The sequence below is a fragment of the Heterodontus francisci genome, chromosome 15 (assembly GCF_036365525.1).
Source record: "Heterodontus francisci isolate sHetFra1 chromosome 15, sHetFra1.hap1, whole genome shotgun sequence".
In the NCBI taxonomy this organism is placed as follows: domain Eukaryota; kingdom Metazoa; phylum Chordata; class Chondrichthyes; order Heterodontiformes; family Heterodontidae; genus Heterodontus; species Heterodontus francisci.
In genome coordinates this window covers 47,832,590-47,849,751 of record NC_090385.1, presented here as the reverse complement: position 1 = coordinate 47,849,751, position 17,162 = coordinate 47,832,590, and the positions used below count along the sequence as shown (strand labels likewise).

The window sequence follows — 17,162 nt, the reverse complement described above, 5'->3', positions numbered from 1 at the left end:
TGATGCAGGTAGTTACTCTTTCCATGGACCTGGGCATCAACGCAAAGGCCTGAGACATCATGGCACTCGTGCTAGAGACGGACCCCTACACTCTTTCTCCAATGGTGTGCAATGCCTCTGGAAATGCTGACAGCACTTCACACATTTTCTGCTGCTTCTGCTCCAAAACAGTCCTCTTGGTTTATGACACCTGAGGCTCAGCATCTGTGTTCAGTTGAGCAGAGTTTGGAGGTTCCAGCGCCCTCTGGCGGGGACTCTCCACTGCTGTCCCTGTCTTTAGCACCTGCTTCTGCTCACTTGTGATGTGTGGCTCACCATGTGCTTACCCAGTTACCTGCCTTGGAGGCCCCACTGAGATGTGTGTATTTGAGCTGGTGGAGCTGGGCACGAGTTATGTGGTACTTCTTCTAAGTGTGCGGCCTCCTCCTGAGGACCCCTCAGCCTCCTCCTGCACCATCTACAACATCATGCTTGTGGAATGCTTGAATTAGAACTGTCAATTGGAAAGGGTTCAAAAATCATCATTGTGCAGATGATCATATTTCAGTTACAGGTGATACCACATCGACATGACTGATTGTTGTGTGCTATTTGGCTTGGTGATAACTAATTCTGTCACCAGGTATCTGGGAGATTTCTATCTCTCCATCTCCAATGACCATGCTCTTCTGACTGTCTGCTGATTTCTAGTGCTTCGTTCTCCATAGCAGTTAGTGTGGTGATTACTGAAGGGTCAGACCTGGTTCTCTATCTCCCTGGAGTGCTGTGCTCTCTTCTGCAAAGTGAGAAAGCCGAGAGTTATGAATGTGAGAAATGGATTGTGATGGGAAGATGGTGAGCCAACTCTTGTGGAGGGTGACTGTGAGGGATGGGTGTGAGATGGCAATAAGATGAGGGTGGCTGTTCAGATGGGGATGTGAGGAGGTGCCTTGAGAGAAAGGAATAAGTGTGTTGGTCTGAGGAGTGTTGAGTTGGTCTAAAGAGTGCTGTGCAGGAGAAGACTGGGGATGTCAGAGTGAGGGGGTTGGCACTTGAATATTGCACGCCAGTCGCCTTTCCTGCCCTGATGAGGTTGTTAAACCTCTTTCGGCACTGTATACATTTAATCATATGCTGGTGGAGGGTGTTAATTGGAGTCTTCATTGAGTATATATAAGGAAACGCTTAATGAAACTGGGTGAAAGTTTGAGTGAGGAGCTGCATGTTTATAATCTTTTTACTTTGTAAAACAAATGCAAGACTGAGTAAAGATTGGCTCCAGCATAATCCTTCAACAACAAATTTTTGGAATCTAATGGTGACTTCCAGAGATGCCTCAGAGAACAGTGGGAAGGGGGATGGGTGTGCTTGTGTGGGTGGGAGTGGGCTGGGGCAGCCATCCTATGTTGAGACTCAATCATTAAAGTTGCCGTTTGTGTCCTGACAGTTGTGGCGTGCATCCATAGAAAATAGGAGCAGGAGTAGGCCATTCAGCCCTTCGGGCCTGCTCCGCCATTCAAAAAAGATCATGGCTGATCGTCTAATTCAGTGCCCTGTTCCCACTTTCTCCCCATATCCCTTGATCCCTTTGGCATTAGGAAATATTTCTATCTTGTTCTTGAATATATTTAATGATGGCCTCCACTGCCTTCTGCAGTAGAAAATTCCACAGGTTCACCACCCTCTGAGTGAAGAAATTTCTCCTCACCTTGATTAGAAATGGCATACGCCATATCCTGAGACTGTGACCCCTGGTTCTGGACACCCCAGCCATCGGGAACATCCTCCCTGCATCTAGCCTGTCTAGTCCTGTTAGAATTTTGTAGGTTTCTATGAGATCCCCTCTCATGCTTCTAAACTCCAGTGAATATAGGCCTAGTCGCCATCTCAGCAATCAGCCTAGTAAATCTTCTTTGCACTCCCTCCATGGCAAGAACATCCTTCCTCAGCTAAGGAGACCAAAAACTGCACACAGTGGTCTCATCAAGGCCTTGTATAACTGCAGGAAGACATCTTTGCTCCTGTACTCACATTCTCTTGCAATGAAGGCCAACGTACCATTTGCCTTCCTAACTGCTTGCTGCACCTGAATACTTGCTTTCAGCGACTGATGTACAAGGACACCCCGGTCTTGTTGCACTTCCACCTTTCCCAATCTATCACTATTCAGATAATAATCTGACTTTCTGTTTTTACAATTAAAGTGGATAATCTCACATTTATCCATGTTATACTGGATCTGCCATGCATTTGCCCACTCACCTAACTTGTCCAAATCACATTGGAGCCTCTTTGCATCCTCCTCACAGCTCACAGTCCTCCCCAGCTTTGTGTCATCTGCAAACATGGAAATGTTACATTTAGTTCCCTCACCAAAGTCATTAATGTATGTTGTGAATAGCTGGGGCCCAAGCACTGATCCCTGTGGTACCCAGTAGTCAACTGCCTGCCACCTGGGAAAACACCCGTTTCTTCCTACTTTCAGTTTCTTGTCTGTCAACCAGTTCTCAATCCATGCCAGTACATTACCCCCAATCCCATCTGCTTTAATTTTGCACACTAACCTCTTATGTGGGACCTTATCAAAAGCCTTCTGAAAATCCAAATACACCACATCCACTGGTTCTGCCTTATCTATTCTACGAGTTACATCCTCAAAAAATTCCAGTAGATTTGTTAAACGTGATTTCCCTTTCGTAAACCCATGCTGACTTTGTCCAATCCCATTTATGCTTTCCAGTTGTTCTGCTATTACATCCTTCATAATAGACACTAGCATTTCCCCCACGACTGATATAAGGCTATCTGGTCTGTAATTCCGTGTTTTTGTCTCCCTCCTTTTTTAAATAGTGGGGTTACATTTGCCACACTCCAATCTGTGGGAACTGCTCCAGAGTCTGTAGAATTTTGGAAGATGACCAGCAATGCATCCATTATTTCCAGGGCCACTTCCTTTAGTACTCTGGGATGTAGATTATCAGGCCCTGGGGATTTGTCAGCCTTTAGCCCCATTAATTTCTCCAACACTATTTTTTTACTAATACTGATTTCCTTGAGTTCCTCCCTCTCATTAGACCCTTGGTTCCCTAGCATTTCTGGGAGGTTATTTGTGTCCTGTTTTGTGAAGACAGAGCCAAAGTATGTGTTTAATTGTTCTGCCATTTCTTTGTTCCCAATTATAATTTCCTCTGTTTCTGACTGTAAGGGACCCACATTTGTCTTCACTAATCTTTTTCTCTTCACATATTTATAGAAGCTTTTTATGTTCCCCACAAGTTTACTCTCATACTCTATTTTCCCCTGCTTAATCATCCTGTTTGTCCTCCATTACTGAATTCTAAACTGCTCCCAGTCCTCAGACTTGCTGCTTTTTCTGTCAATTGTATATGCCTCCTCTTTGGATCAATGCTATCCCTAATTTCTTCTGTAAACCATGGTTACGCCATCTTTCCGGTTTTATTTTTGTGCCAGACTGGAATGAATAATTGTTGTAGTTCATGCACACGTTCTTTAAATATTATCCATTGCCTATCCACCGTCAACCCTTTCAGTAAAGTTCCCCAATCTACCATAGCCAACTCGCGCCTCATACCTTCATAGTTTCCTTTATTTAGATTTCCTTTATTTTGGATTCAACTACTTCACTCTCCATCTTAATGAAAAATTCTATCATGTTAGGGTCGCTCCTCCCCAAGGGACCCCGCATAACAGGATTGTTAACTAATCCTTTCTCATTATACAATACCCAGTCTAGGATAGCCTGTTCTCTAGTTGGGTCCTCAACGTATTGGTCTAAAAAACCGTCACGTACACACTCCAGGAAATTCTCCACAGTATTATTGAGAATTTGGTTTGACCAATCTATATGTAGATTAAAATCACGCATGATTACAGTTGTACCCTTATTACATGCGTCTCTAATTTCCTGTTTAATGCCATCCCTTACATCTCCACTACTGTTTGGGGATCTATAGACAACCCCCACCAACGTTTTCTACCCCTTGGTGTTTCTTAGCTCCACCCGTATAGATTCCACATCATTATTTTCCGAGCCAATATCCTTCCTCACTGTTGCATTTATTTCCTCCTTTACTAACACGCTACCCCACCTCCTTTCCTTTTTTGCCTGTCCTTCCTAAATATTGAATACCCATGTTGCCATGGATGTTCAGTTGCCATCCTTGATTACCCTGCAGCCATGTCTGCATGATCGCAACTGTATCATAACTATATCATATCTTCTTCTTTGGCCTTCTTGTCTCGAGAGACAATGGGTAAGCGCCTGGAGGTGGTCAGTGGTTTGTGAAGCAGCGCCTGGAGTGGCTATAAAGGCCAATTCTAGAGTGGCAGACTTTTCCACAGGTGCTGCAGATAAAATTGGGTGACAGGGCTGTTACGCAGTTGGCTCTCTCCTTGCGCTTCTGACTTTTTTCCTGCCATCTGCTAAGTCTCTTCGACTCGCCCCGCATTTATGGTTGCCCGCCAGCTCTGCCGATCGCTGGCAACTGACTCCCATAATTTGTGATCAATGTCACAGGACTTCATGTCGCGTTTGCAGAAGTCTTTAAAGTGGAGACATGGATGGCCGGTGGGTGGTACCAGTGACGAGCTCGCTGTACAATGTGTCCTTGGGGATCCTGCCATCCACCATGCGGCTCACATGGCCAAGCCATCTCAGGTGCCGCTGGCTTACTAGGGTGTATATGCTGGGGATGTTGGCCGCCTCAAGGACTTTAGTGTTGGAGATACGGTCCTGCCACCTGATGCCAAGGATCCTCCGGAGGCAACGAAGATGGAATGAATTGAGACGTCGCTCTTGGCTGACATACGTTGTCCAGGCCTCACTGCCGTAGAGCAAGGTACTGAGGACACAGGCTTGATACACTTGGACTTTTGTGTTCTGTGTCAGTGTGCCATTTTCCCACACTCTCTTGGCCAGTCTGGACATAGCAGTGGAAGCCTTTCCCATGCGCTTGTTGATTTCTGCATCAAGAGACAGGTTACTGGTGATAGTTGAGCCTAGGTAGGTGAACTCTTGAACCACTTCCAAAGTGTAGTCGCCGATATTGATGGATGGGGCATTTGTGATATCCTGTCCCATGATGTTCATTTTCTTGAGGCTGATGGTTAGGCCAAATTCGGTGCAGGCAGCCGCAAACCTGTCGATGAGTCTCTGCAGACACTCTTCACTGTGAGATGTTAATGCAGCATCGTCAGCAAAGAGGAGTTCCCTGATGAGGACTTTCCGTACTTTGGTCTTCGCTCTAAGACAGGCAAGGTTGAACAAAATTTCTTCTTCTGAAGACTTGAATGCATGTGAGAGCAACAGGGAGAAGAAGATCCCAAACAGTGTAGGTGCGAGAACACGGCCCTGTTTCACGCCACTCAGGATAGGAAAGGGGTCTGATGAGGCGCCGCTGTGCTGAATTGTGCCGTTCATATTGTCATGGAATGAGTTGATGATACTTAGTAGCTTTGGTGGGCATCCAGTCTTTTCTAGTAGTCTGAAGAGACCACGTCTGCTGACAAGGTCAAAGGCTTTGGTGAGATCACTGAAAGCAACGAGGAGGGGCATCTGTTGTTCACGGCATTTCTCTTGTAGCGGTCGAAGGGAAATCAGCATGTCAACGGTGGATCTCTCTGCTCGAACGCCACACTGTGCCTCAGGGTAGACACGCTCATCCAGCTTCTGGAGCCTGTTTAAAGCGACTCGAGCGAAGACTTTCCTCACTATGCTGAGCAGGGAGATTCCACGGTAGTTGTTGCAGTCACCGCGGTCACCCTTGTTCTTATAGAGGGTGATGATATTGGCATCGCACGTGTCCTGTGGTACTGCTCCCTCGTCCTAGCACAGGCAAAGCAGTTCGTACAGTGCTGAAAGTATAGCAGGCTTGGCACTCTTGATGATTTCAGGGGTAATGCTGTCCTTTCCAGGGGCTTTTCCGCTGGCTAGAGAATCAATGGCATCACTGAGTTCCGATTTTGTTAGCTGTACGTCCAGCTCATTCTTGACTGGCAGAGACTGGGCTGCATTGAGGGCGGTCTCAGTGACAACATTTTCCCTGGAGTAAAGTTCTAGGTAGTGCTCCACCCAGCGGTCCATTTGCTTGCGTTGGTCAGTGATTGTGTCCCCTGATTTAGATTTGAGGGGGGCAATCTTCATGATGGTTGGTCCAAAAGCCCTCTTAATGCTATCATACATTCCTCTGATATTTCCGGTGTCAGAGGCCAGCTGAATATGACTGCATAGGTGTTGCCAGTAGTCATTTGCGCAGCGCCTGGCCGTTTTTTATGCAGTGCTTCTGGCTGCTTTAAGTGCTATGGATGTTAACTCGCTGGGGGCTTTCTTGTAGTTCAGCAGTGCAATGCGCTTAGCGGCTATGACAGGTTCCAGCTCTTCAATGTGAGATTGAAACCAGTCTGCATTCCGCTTCACACGTTTGCCATAGGTGGTCATTGCTGAGTCATAGATGGTGTCTCTGATGTGGGCCCACTTGGTCTCTGCATCCCCTGTAGGAGTGTTTTGAAGGGCTTTTTCAAGTGAATTTAGAAACTTACGTAACAGCTGTGGATGAGAAATTCTGCTAGTGTTGATGCGTGGGCAGCCCTTCTGCTTGGAGTGATGCAGCTTCTTTGGTTTGAGGCTAACCTTGCTGCACACCAGGGAGTGGTCGGTGTCGCAGTCCGCACTGTGGAAGCTACGTGTGATTTGAACGCTGTTTAGAGAGGCTCGCCTTGTGACGATGAGGTCCAGCTGGTGCCAACTACGTGATCTTGGGTGCCTCCATGAAACCTGGTGACGGTTTAGTGTGAAAGAATGAGTTGGTGATACGGAGGTTATGATAGGTACACAACTCAAGCAGTCTCTGTCCATTCTCATTCATCCTCCCCGTGCCACAGCGCCCAAGGCAGGAGGGCCATGAGTCATGGTCGGCCCCAACCCTGGCATTAAAGTCCCCCAGCAGGAACAGGTGTTCGGTGTTGGGGATGCTACTAATGATATTATAGAGTTCCTCGTAGAACTGGTCTTTAGCTTCAGGTGGGGAGCAGAGTGTTGGACCGTAGATGCTGAGTAGGTGTACTAGACCAGAGGCAATGAACAGTCGGATGGACAGTTTGCGTTCCGAGCCATTTGAGGGTGGCTCTATCATGCTGAACAAAGAGTTTCTGATGGTGAAGCCCACTCCATGCTGTCTTGGTTCTTCAGGATCCCTACCCTGCCAGAAGATAATCACAACTATATCATAACTATAACATATCTATTGCCCTGTTAATTCATCTACCTTATTGCGAATGCTCCGCGCATTAAGCCACAATGCCTTTAGATTTATCTTTTTAACATTGTTAAACATAGTCAGCTTAGCTTTATTTTGCACTGTGGTCCCATTTGTTTCTTGCCCTTGTTTTCTCTGCCTTCCACTTTTGCTTCTTACCTTTCTGTCTTTCTTTTCTATCCTTGTTTCCCCTCCTCTGTCTCCCTGCTCAGATTCCCACCCCCCTGCCATTCTTGTTTAAACCCTCCCCGACAGTACTAGGAGACACCCCCCCCACCCCCCGAGGTAATTGGGCTCAGTTCTGCCTAGATGCACCCCATCCAGCTTGTACTGGTCCCATCTTCCTCAGAACCGGTCCCAATGTCCCAGGAATCTGAATCCTTAGACAGCACTTTCCAAACCCACAACCTCTACCAACTAGAAGGACAAGGGCAGCAAATACATGGGAACACCACCACCTGCAAGTTCCCCTCCAAGTCACACACCATCCTGATTTGGAACTCTTTCGCCGTTCCCTCATTGTCGCTGGGTCAAAATCCTGGAACTCCCTTCCTAACAGCACTGTGGGTATACCTACCCCACATGGACTGCAGCGGTTCAAGAAGGCAGCTCACCACCACCTTCTCAAGGGCAATTAGGGATGGGCAATAAATGCTGGCCTGGCCAGTGACGCCTACATCCCATGAATGAATTTTAAAAAAAACCCTCCCCCCTGCACCATTTCTCCAGTCACGTATTCATCTGATATATCCTGCTATTTCTGCTCTCACTAGCACGTGGCACTGAGATAATCCTGAGATTACTACCTTTGAGGTCCTACTTTTTAATTTATGTCCTAACTCCCTTTATTCAGCTTGTAGGACCTCATCCTTTTTTTTTAACCTATGTTGTTTGTACCGATATGTACCACGACAACTGGCTGCTCGCCCTCGCCCCTCAGAATACCCTGTAGCTGCTCAGAGACATTCTTGACCCGAGCACCAGGGAGGCAACATCCTTGAGTCTCTTTTGTGGCCGCAGAAACGCCTGTCTGTTCCCCTTACAATTGAATCCCCTATCACTATAGCCCTGCCACTCTTCTTCCTCCCCTGCTGTGCCGCAGAGCCACCTATGGTGCCATGAATTTGGCTCTTGCTGCTTTCCCCTGAGCCATCTACCCCAACAATATCCAAAGCGGTATATCTGTTAGAAACGGGAGTTGCCATTGGTGACTCCTGCACTGCCTGCCTTCCTCTACTCTGCCTGGTGGTCACCCATTCCCTTCCTGCCTTTGCAGCATTTGCCTGCGATGTGCCCACCTTGCTAAACATGCTATCCACGATGATCTAAGCTTTGCGGATGCTCCACAGTGAATCCACCCGCAGCTCTGTAATGCGGGTAGCCAGTAACTGCAGATGGACACACTTCCTGCACACATGGTCGTCAGGGACACTGGAAGCGTCCCTGATTTCCCACATCGCGCAGGAGGAGCATATCACGGGTGCAAGATCTCCTGCCATGAATTACCTTTAGATTACTTAGTTATTCCCTTTAATTAGAAAATACTAATTACGCTAGTGTTCTACTCCAAACACTACCCACTACAACCTAAAGCTGTAATTAACTACTTAATTATTTTATTCAATTATTTATTTTATTTTCCTTTTTTCAGTATGTTTTTTTAGGCTTACAACTAGTTCCTTTACTATTTTAAATGTTAGGATTGGAATGGATCTTAATCACTTACCAGATACTCACCAAACAGGTAACTTCTTCCCTGCTCTCTCTGTTGATTGTGACATCACTCTCATGTCCCTTTTTGATTTTTCCCCCGGCTCCGCTCCTGCTGCTCCCGCTGTGCTCCTCTCTCTCTGTCTCTGACTCTGATTTGGCGCGCTTTTTAAACCTCCGCTCCTTGGGCTGTTCTCCTCTCTCTCTGTCTCCGACTCTGGTTTGGTGCGCTTTTTGAACCTCCGCTCCTCGGGCTGTGCTCCTTTCTTTCTGTCCCCGACTCCATTCTGATCTCTGGTGGTGTAGCTTTAAGTAATGGTGCTGCAACAGTCAGGTGTGGGCCACCAACATGCCTGCCCGCTCTGATTGGTTGGGAAATCCAGAAGTGGGATGCTAACTAGAATTGTCAATTGGAGAGGGTTCAGAGTCATTGCCATGGACATGTGCTATGCTGAATAATGATTTTTTTTGAATCTGTCAGCTGAAATCCTAAATAAAAATTTAAAAAGGGTAACTGCTAGCAGCTAAAATGGAAACTGAAATTTGCATCGAAATCCCCTACATTCCAATGCATCGAGAGGGAGTTGAATTGTCTGGCCTATTCCCTCCAGAACAATAACTTGGGAAGTTTGGAGTGAATCACCTGGTCAGTCCCCATTAATAAGACATTTAAAGGCGAACACTTGGGACATAAAACTGGTGGAGACAAACCACTCAAAGGTAATCACTTGAACAGTGGGACCCTGATTGAGAGAGGGGAATTCCTAGACTTGATCTAATTAAGTTACAAGAGGAAATATACACTGAGCCATCATGTGACAGGCCCACCATCTGTGTGTTTTAAGCTGGGTTTTCTCTCTCTGCAGCAGACAAGCAACTGGACTCTGATCACAAGACACCCAGTTGGGCTTCCTCTCTCTCTCTGGAAGCCAATTGATTCACCAAACTCCACAGACTGTATACCCTTTTTTATTGCTCTGGGCTCTAATCCAACCAATCTATCCTTCCCCAGTCTGTTACCTAATTTTGTCTGTGTGTATGTGAAAGTTGAAGCGTAGTTTATTACTTTACTTAGATCGGTTTAAGTACAATAAAGTTAACCTCTTTCTTTGTTAAACGCAAGAAAACCTGTCCAGTTGGTTCTTTCATGATCATAGCACGTAAATAGTGAAACAATCATTGAATTGGCAAGCACATTCACTTTAAAAAGAGAAATAAACCCTGTTGTGGTCAAACAAGGAGAGGGACAAGAGGGGAGCTTTTCTACCCATCCTCACCTGATCATATTTCAGTTGCAAGTGATACTACATGAACATGAGTGATTGTTGTGTGCCATTTGGCTGTGTGATGTCTAATCTGTCACCAGGTATCTGGGAGAGCCCCATCTCTCCATCTCCAATGACCATGCACTCCCAACAGTCTGCTGATTTCTAGTGCTTCATTCTCCATAGTGGCAATTCCTGCAGGGCCGTCCTCGGTTCTCTGCTTCTCCCTGGAGTTCTGTGCTCTGTTCTTCAAAGAGAGAAAGTAGAAAGTTATGTATGTGAGAAATGGATTGTGATGGGAGGACGGTGAGATAACTTTTGTCGCGGTGATTGTGAGGGATGGGTGTGAGATGGTAATAAGATGAGGGTGGCTGTGGCTAAGTTAAAAAGTCGTGACAAAGCTGGCTCCACTGACTTTCAAGTTCCCAGCCCGCGCCTCCCCTGCTGTGAGCAGGTCCAGCAGTTAACATTTTGTCCATGGTCACAGTGTGCAGTGAACATGTTACAGACTCAGTTTCCATACTGCTGAGTGCAACTTTCTTTGAGGACTGCTTTGCATGTGTTCTAAACACGTATATCATTCTTTAAGAAAAAAAAGTTACAGCCTCACCTATTGAAAATTATCGCCTTTCACATTTAGCAGAAGCTACATTTAGTTGCCATTTGAGGATAATCTAAAGAAAAAAAATGGATTGCATTTATTTAGCACCTTTCATGATCTCAGAATGTGTCCAAGTGCTTACAGCCAATTGGGTATATTTTTGTGGAAGTGTGGTCACTGTTGTAATGTAGGAAACACTGCAGCAAATTTGCACACAGCAAACTCCCAGTAACAGCTTTGTGATAATGATCAGGTAATCTACTTTTGTGATATCGATTGATGGATAAATATTGGCCAGGACACCTGGAATAGCTACCCTGCTCTTCTTTGAAAGAGTGGCCTGGGATCTTCTGTGTCCACCTGAGAGGGCAGACAGGGCCTCAGTTTAATGTCTCATCCGAAAGACAGCACGTCCAACAGTGCAGCAGTCCCTCAGTGCTGCACTGAAGTGTCAACCTAGGTTTATGTGCTCATGTCCTGGTATGGGACTTGAACCATAATCTAGGTTAAATATTTGCACTGCCTTTTTTTGTTGCAAATATTGCTAGCTACTTAATAATTTGCAATCAGCGTAGCGTAACTAGCACAAAAGCAAAATGTTGTGGATGCTGGAAATCTGAAATAAAAACAGAACCTGCTGGAAATCCTCAGCAGGTCAGGCAGTAAGTGTGGAGAGAGAAGCAGTTAACATTTCAGGTTGATGATCTTTCATCAGGTTGATGAAACAAATGCTGCCTTTTTTTATTCGTTTCATGGGATGTGGGCGTCGCTGGCAAGGCCAGCATTTGTTGCCCACCCTAATTGCCCTAGAGAAGTGATGGTGAGCTGCCTTCTTGAACTGCTGCAGTCCTTGGGGTGCAGGTACATCCACAGTGCTATTTGGGAATTCCAGGATTTTGATTCAACGACAGTGAAGGAACGGTGATATATTTCCACGTCAGGATGGTGCGTGACTTGGAGGGGAACTTTCAGATGGCGGTGTTCTCACGTGTCTGCTGTCCATGTCCTTCTAGGTGGAAGAGATCACGGGCTTGGAAGGTGCTGTCGAAGGAGGTGTGATGAGTTGCTGCAGTGCATCTTGTATATGGTGTACACTGCTGCCACTTGTCATTGGTGGTGGATAGGGTGCTGATCAAGTGAGCTGCTTTGTCCTGGATGGTGTTGAGCTTCCTGAGTGTTATTGGAACTGCACTCATCCAGGCAAGTGGAGAGTATTCCATTACACTCCCGACTTGTGCCTTGTAGATGGTGGACAAGCTTTGGGGAGTCAAGAGGTGGGCTACTTGCTGCAGACTTCCCACCCTCTGACCTGTTCTTGTAGCCACAGTACTTATGTGGCTGGTCCAGTTCAGTTTCTGGTCACTGGTAACCCCCAGGATGTTGATAGTGGGGATTTAGTGATGGTAATGCCATTGAATGTTAAGGGAAATGGTTAGATTCTCTCTTATTGGAGATGGTCATTGCCTGGCACTTGTGTGGCGCGAATGTTACCACTTATCAGCCCAAGCCTGAATGTTGTCCAGGTCTTGCTGCATATGGGCACGGACTGCTTCAGTATCTGAGGAATTGCGAATTATACTGAATGTCGTATAATCATCAGCGAACATCCCCTCTCTGACCTTATGGTGGAGGGACGGTCATTGATGAAGCAGCTGAAGACGGTTGGGCCTAGGACACTACCCTGAGGAACTCCTGCAGCAATGACCTGGGGCTGAGATGATTGGCTTCCAATAACCACAACGACCTTCCTTGTGTTAGGTATGACTCTAACCTGCTGAGTATTTCCAGCATTTTCTATTATAGTGTAACAAGCACCAACTTCTAGACATAGGGAAATGAAAGACCAGCTGTACAGTTGCACTTGGACAGCATATTTGTGCCTTTTTGAAATTCTGCTGTAGGTTTAATGCCAGTGTAGTGAAGCAGCAATTAAATCAATTATTGGTGGCGGGAATAGATCTAATTACGTGCATACATTCTGAATGTTATGGTATGGTTATGTGGCATACATTAGAGTTATAACTCAAGTCTTGGACCATGTCTTTCTTTGAGCGGAAAGACTGAATTATCAATTTCCTGTGTTCACAGAATTCTTTTTTGAAAGAAGATTTTAAAATATTGATTGATTCATTTGTCGAAGTAGTTTTCTAGAACCACTGTAATTGTCAACTTAATGTTGCTATGAATACTGGCAGAGATGGCTAGGATGCAAGTTCAGACAGTACAAAGTCATGATGCCATTTTTTTTCCTGTAATAAAGGTTGAAGAGTATGCCATTAATTTGTGGAACTGGGCAGTAACCAAAAGGCTAGAATCCTCAATTAATGATGAACAAAGGACAAAATGTGAGTAATTGTTTGAATTTCTAATTATTTATTTCTCCATTTCCCTTTAATTTTTCTTTTCTTTTTAGTATATAACTACCTGACCAAATTGTGGCCTGTTGGCCAGGTCCTTGCTGTATGCCAATTGCTTTGTACCTCAATGTTCGGAAAATTTGATTTATATATTCTAATTTTCCTTTGCTTCCTATGGAAGCACTTTGAATGGACGCATATGAGTATACTGGTGGAAATCAGGAGCTTTTTGTGAGATATATTGTGAACTCCAACATGTGTTCTAACTCTTCAATGTATTGCTCTTCTCGTACACTGCACTTGTAGGCCACTTTAGAAATATTTTTAGTCATGGGCTGATTTTCTGTCTTGTAATTTTTAACATTGACTTACCTGTGTGGAAATGGAAAAATGGCTGTTCAGCTGTACTTGGGCAGTATTTGTCTTTTTACAAATTCTAACAAGGCTTTATAATAGCAGTAAATTTTTACTGCCAGTGCAATGAAATAGCAGTTAAATCAGTTGTGAGATGTAGACCTCACCTTCCCCCTACGGGCTGTGCTAATGTGACCACAACCCTCATTAACATTCCAAAATGATGAGAGCCTTTGTTGACATATGCTGTCCCATGGGCACTGGTGTACATTGCGTCTGCTTGCAAGACAGGGATCACAATGGAAAGGAGTTCATGCTTTAAGGTGAGCCTTTATTTCATTGTCTATGAATGAGCACCAGGATGGCTGTAAACGGGTCGTTGTGAGGTTGTCTGTTGCTTCCTTGGCATATAGCTGTACCCGTCTGGCCTCCTGCCTTGGTACCTGAGGATGTACCACATCTGTCAGTGTAGTCGCTCATGGACCTCAGATCCCAACCTTGATGATGGCCTACATCCTGTTCCAGCTGTGTGATCACACAGAATCATCACACAGCAGTTTGCCTACCCCATAGTGACCTCCCACGCTCCCCCCCCCCTCCCAAAACATATTTTTCGACCCCTTTGCATAGCCCCCGGACCCCTTTGCAGAGCCTGCAGCAATGCCCTTCCACAAAGGCCACTTCTTCCCCTTTGTAGTAGCGCTCAAAGCTGCCTAACCATCATGTCATTGTGCCCTCTCACCTTTTTGCTGCCAGGTTTCACTAGTCGAGAAACCGGAGACATGTCAGTGCCACCTGCTGTTTACAGAATCAGTCATCGCTCATTAAATCACTGATAATGATATTTAGATACATTTAAATCAGCATCTCATCAATTTCAAATAGGTTCTCATTGCATTGTGGTGAGAGTGACGCCATTGTGCCTTCCTGCCACTGACAAAATCTGGAAACAGCGTCATGACGCCAGATTTCTGGGCTGATGGCTGCACTGTGATTCACCCACCCCCCACACCACCACCATTCCCACCCTCGACGGCCGCACAAAATCCAGCATCAGGAGTGGGTACTAAATATTACTGGATATAAGGTTTTCAGGAAAGATAGGGAAGAAAGGAAGAAGGGTGGCAGTATTGTTTAAGGGTAATATTCAAGTGCTGGAAAGAGAAACTATCCTAGAAGGGTCAAGGACAGAATCTATTTGGTTAGAGCTAAGAAACAATGGAGGACTGTTACATTTCTGGGTGTATTCTATAGGCCACCAACTAGTGGGAAAACTATAGAGGAGCAAATTTGCAAGAAAATTACAGAGGTGCAAGAATTAGAAAGTAGTTTTAATGGGGGACTTTAATTATCCTAATATAGGCTGGGATAGTAATAGTGTGAACGTAAGAAATAGGAGCAGGAGTAGGCCATTCAGCCCCTCCAGCCTGCTCTACTATTCAATGACATCATGGCTGATCTTCTGTGAAGGCAGAGGGGGAAGAGTTTCTGAAGTGTGTTCATGAAAATTTTCTACATCAGTATGTTTTTGGTTAAACGATGAAGGAGGCATTGCTGGATCTGGTTCTAGAGAATGAGGTGCTTCAAGTGGATCAAATGTCAGTAGAGGAGCATTTAGGAGAAAGTGCTCATAGTTCTATAAGGTATATGTTAGCTACGGAAAAGGACAAAGAACAATTCAGAGTAAAAATAATTAATTGGAGGTCAGCCAATTTCAATGGGATGAGACTGGATCTGTTCCAGATAAGTTGGAACCAAAGATTGGCAGGCAAAACTATAATGAAACAATGGTCTGCCTTTAAAGATGGTTTGGGTAGAGGCGAGGTACATTCTCACAAGGGAGATAGGTAGGACAAACAAAGCCAGAACTCCCTGAAAGACAAAATAGAGAGAAAGATGAAGCAGAAAAAATGGTGCGTATGATAGCTTTCAGTTTGATTATACAAGTAAGAATCAGGCTAAATATAGGAAGTTCAGAGCAGAAGTGAAAAAATAATTGAGAAGCAAAGAGGCGGCACAGTGGCGCAGTGGTTAGCACCGCAGTCTCACAGCTCCAGCGACCCGGGTTCAATTCTGGGTACTGCCTGTGTGGAGTTTGCAACTTCTCCCTGTGTCTGCGTGGGTTTCCTCCAGGTGCTCCGGTTTCCTCCCACATGCCAAAGACTTGCTGGTTGATAGGTTAATTGGCCATTATAAATTGCCCCTAGTATAGGTAGGTGGTAGGGAAATATAGGGACAGGTGGGGATGTGGTAAGAATATGAAATTAGTGTAGGATTAGTATAAAATGGGTGGTTGATGGTCGGCACAGACTCGGTGGGCCAAAGGGCCTGTTTCAGTGCTGTATCTCTCAACTAAACTAAAGGGAGAGTATGAGAAGAGACTGGCAGCTAACATAAAACGGAATCCAAAGTCTTCTATAGGCATATAAATAGTAAAAGAGTGGTAAAAGGAGGAATAGAGTCAATTAGGGACCAAAAAAGAGATTTAGGCATAGAGGCAGAGGGCATGAATGAGGTACTAAATGAGCACTTTCCATCTGTCATTGAGATACTGGATGGGCTGAAAATTGATCAAAGAAGAGTTATTAGAAAGGCTGGCTGTACTGAAAAGTTGCTAAGGCACCAAGACTGGATCAGTTGTATCTGAGGATACTGAGGGAAGTAAGGGAGGAAATTGCGCAAGCACTGGCCATAATCTTCTAATCCTCTTTAGATACAGAGGTGGTGCCAGAGGACTGGAGAATTACAAATGTTGCACCCTTGTTCAAAAAAAGGTGTTAGGATAAGCCCAGCAATTACAAGCCAGTCAGTTTAATCTCGGTGATGGAAAGCTTTTAGAAACTGTAATCTGGGACAAAATTAAGTCACTTGGACCAACGTGAATTAATTAAGGAAAGCCAGTATGGATTTGTTAAGGACAAATTGTGCTTAGCTAACCTGCTTGAGTTTTTTTGATGAGGTAACAGAGGGTTGTTGAGGGTTCTGCTGTTGATGTGGTGTACATGAACTTCCAAAAGGATTTGATAAAATGCCACATAGCAAGCTTGTCAGCAAAGTTAAAGCCCGTGGAATAAAAGGGACAGTAGCAGCATGGACACGAAGTAGGCTGAGTGACAGGAAACCGAGTAGTGGTGAGCAATTGTTTTTCAGACTGGAGGAAGGTACACAGTGGGGTTCCTCAGGGATTGGTGTTAGGACTACTGCTTTTCTTCATCTGTACAAATGACCTAGGCTTGGTATGCAGAGCACAATTTCAAAATTTACGGATGACACAAAACTTGGAAGTATTGTGAACTGTGAGGAGGATAGTGATAGACTACAAGAGGACACAGACAGGCTGGAATGGGATGACATAGGCAGATGAAATTTAATGCAGAGAAGAGTGAAGTAATACATTTTGATAAGAAGAACGAGGAGAGGGAATATAAAATAAAGGATACAATTCTAAAGGGCTTGCAGGAGCAGGGGGACCTTGGGGTATATGTGCAAAAACTGTTGAAAGTGGCAGGGCAAGTTGATAAAGCCATTAATGAGGTACATGGGATCCTGGGCTTTATAAATAGGGGAATAGTGTACAAAAGCAAGGAAGTTATGATGGGCCTTTCTAAAACACCGTTCAGGC

At 45.1% G+C, this 17,162-nt stretch overlaps 1 protein-coding gene across 1 annotated transcript in view; it reads left to right on the top strand.

The window, feature by feature from the left end:
* Positions 1–17,162, top strand: part of tex11 (testis expressed 11) — a 245,081-nt gene that overhangs the window by 25,774 nt on the left and 202,145 nt on the right. Inside the window, exon 2 of the mRNA XM_068046993.1 lies at positions 13,090–13,174. The gene's annotated coding sequence lies outside the window, so the exon portion shown is untranslated. The remainder of the gene's footprint in view (positions 1–13,089; positions 13,175–17,162) is intronic.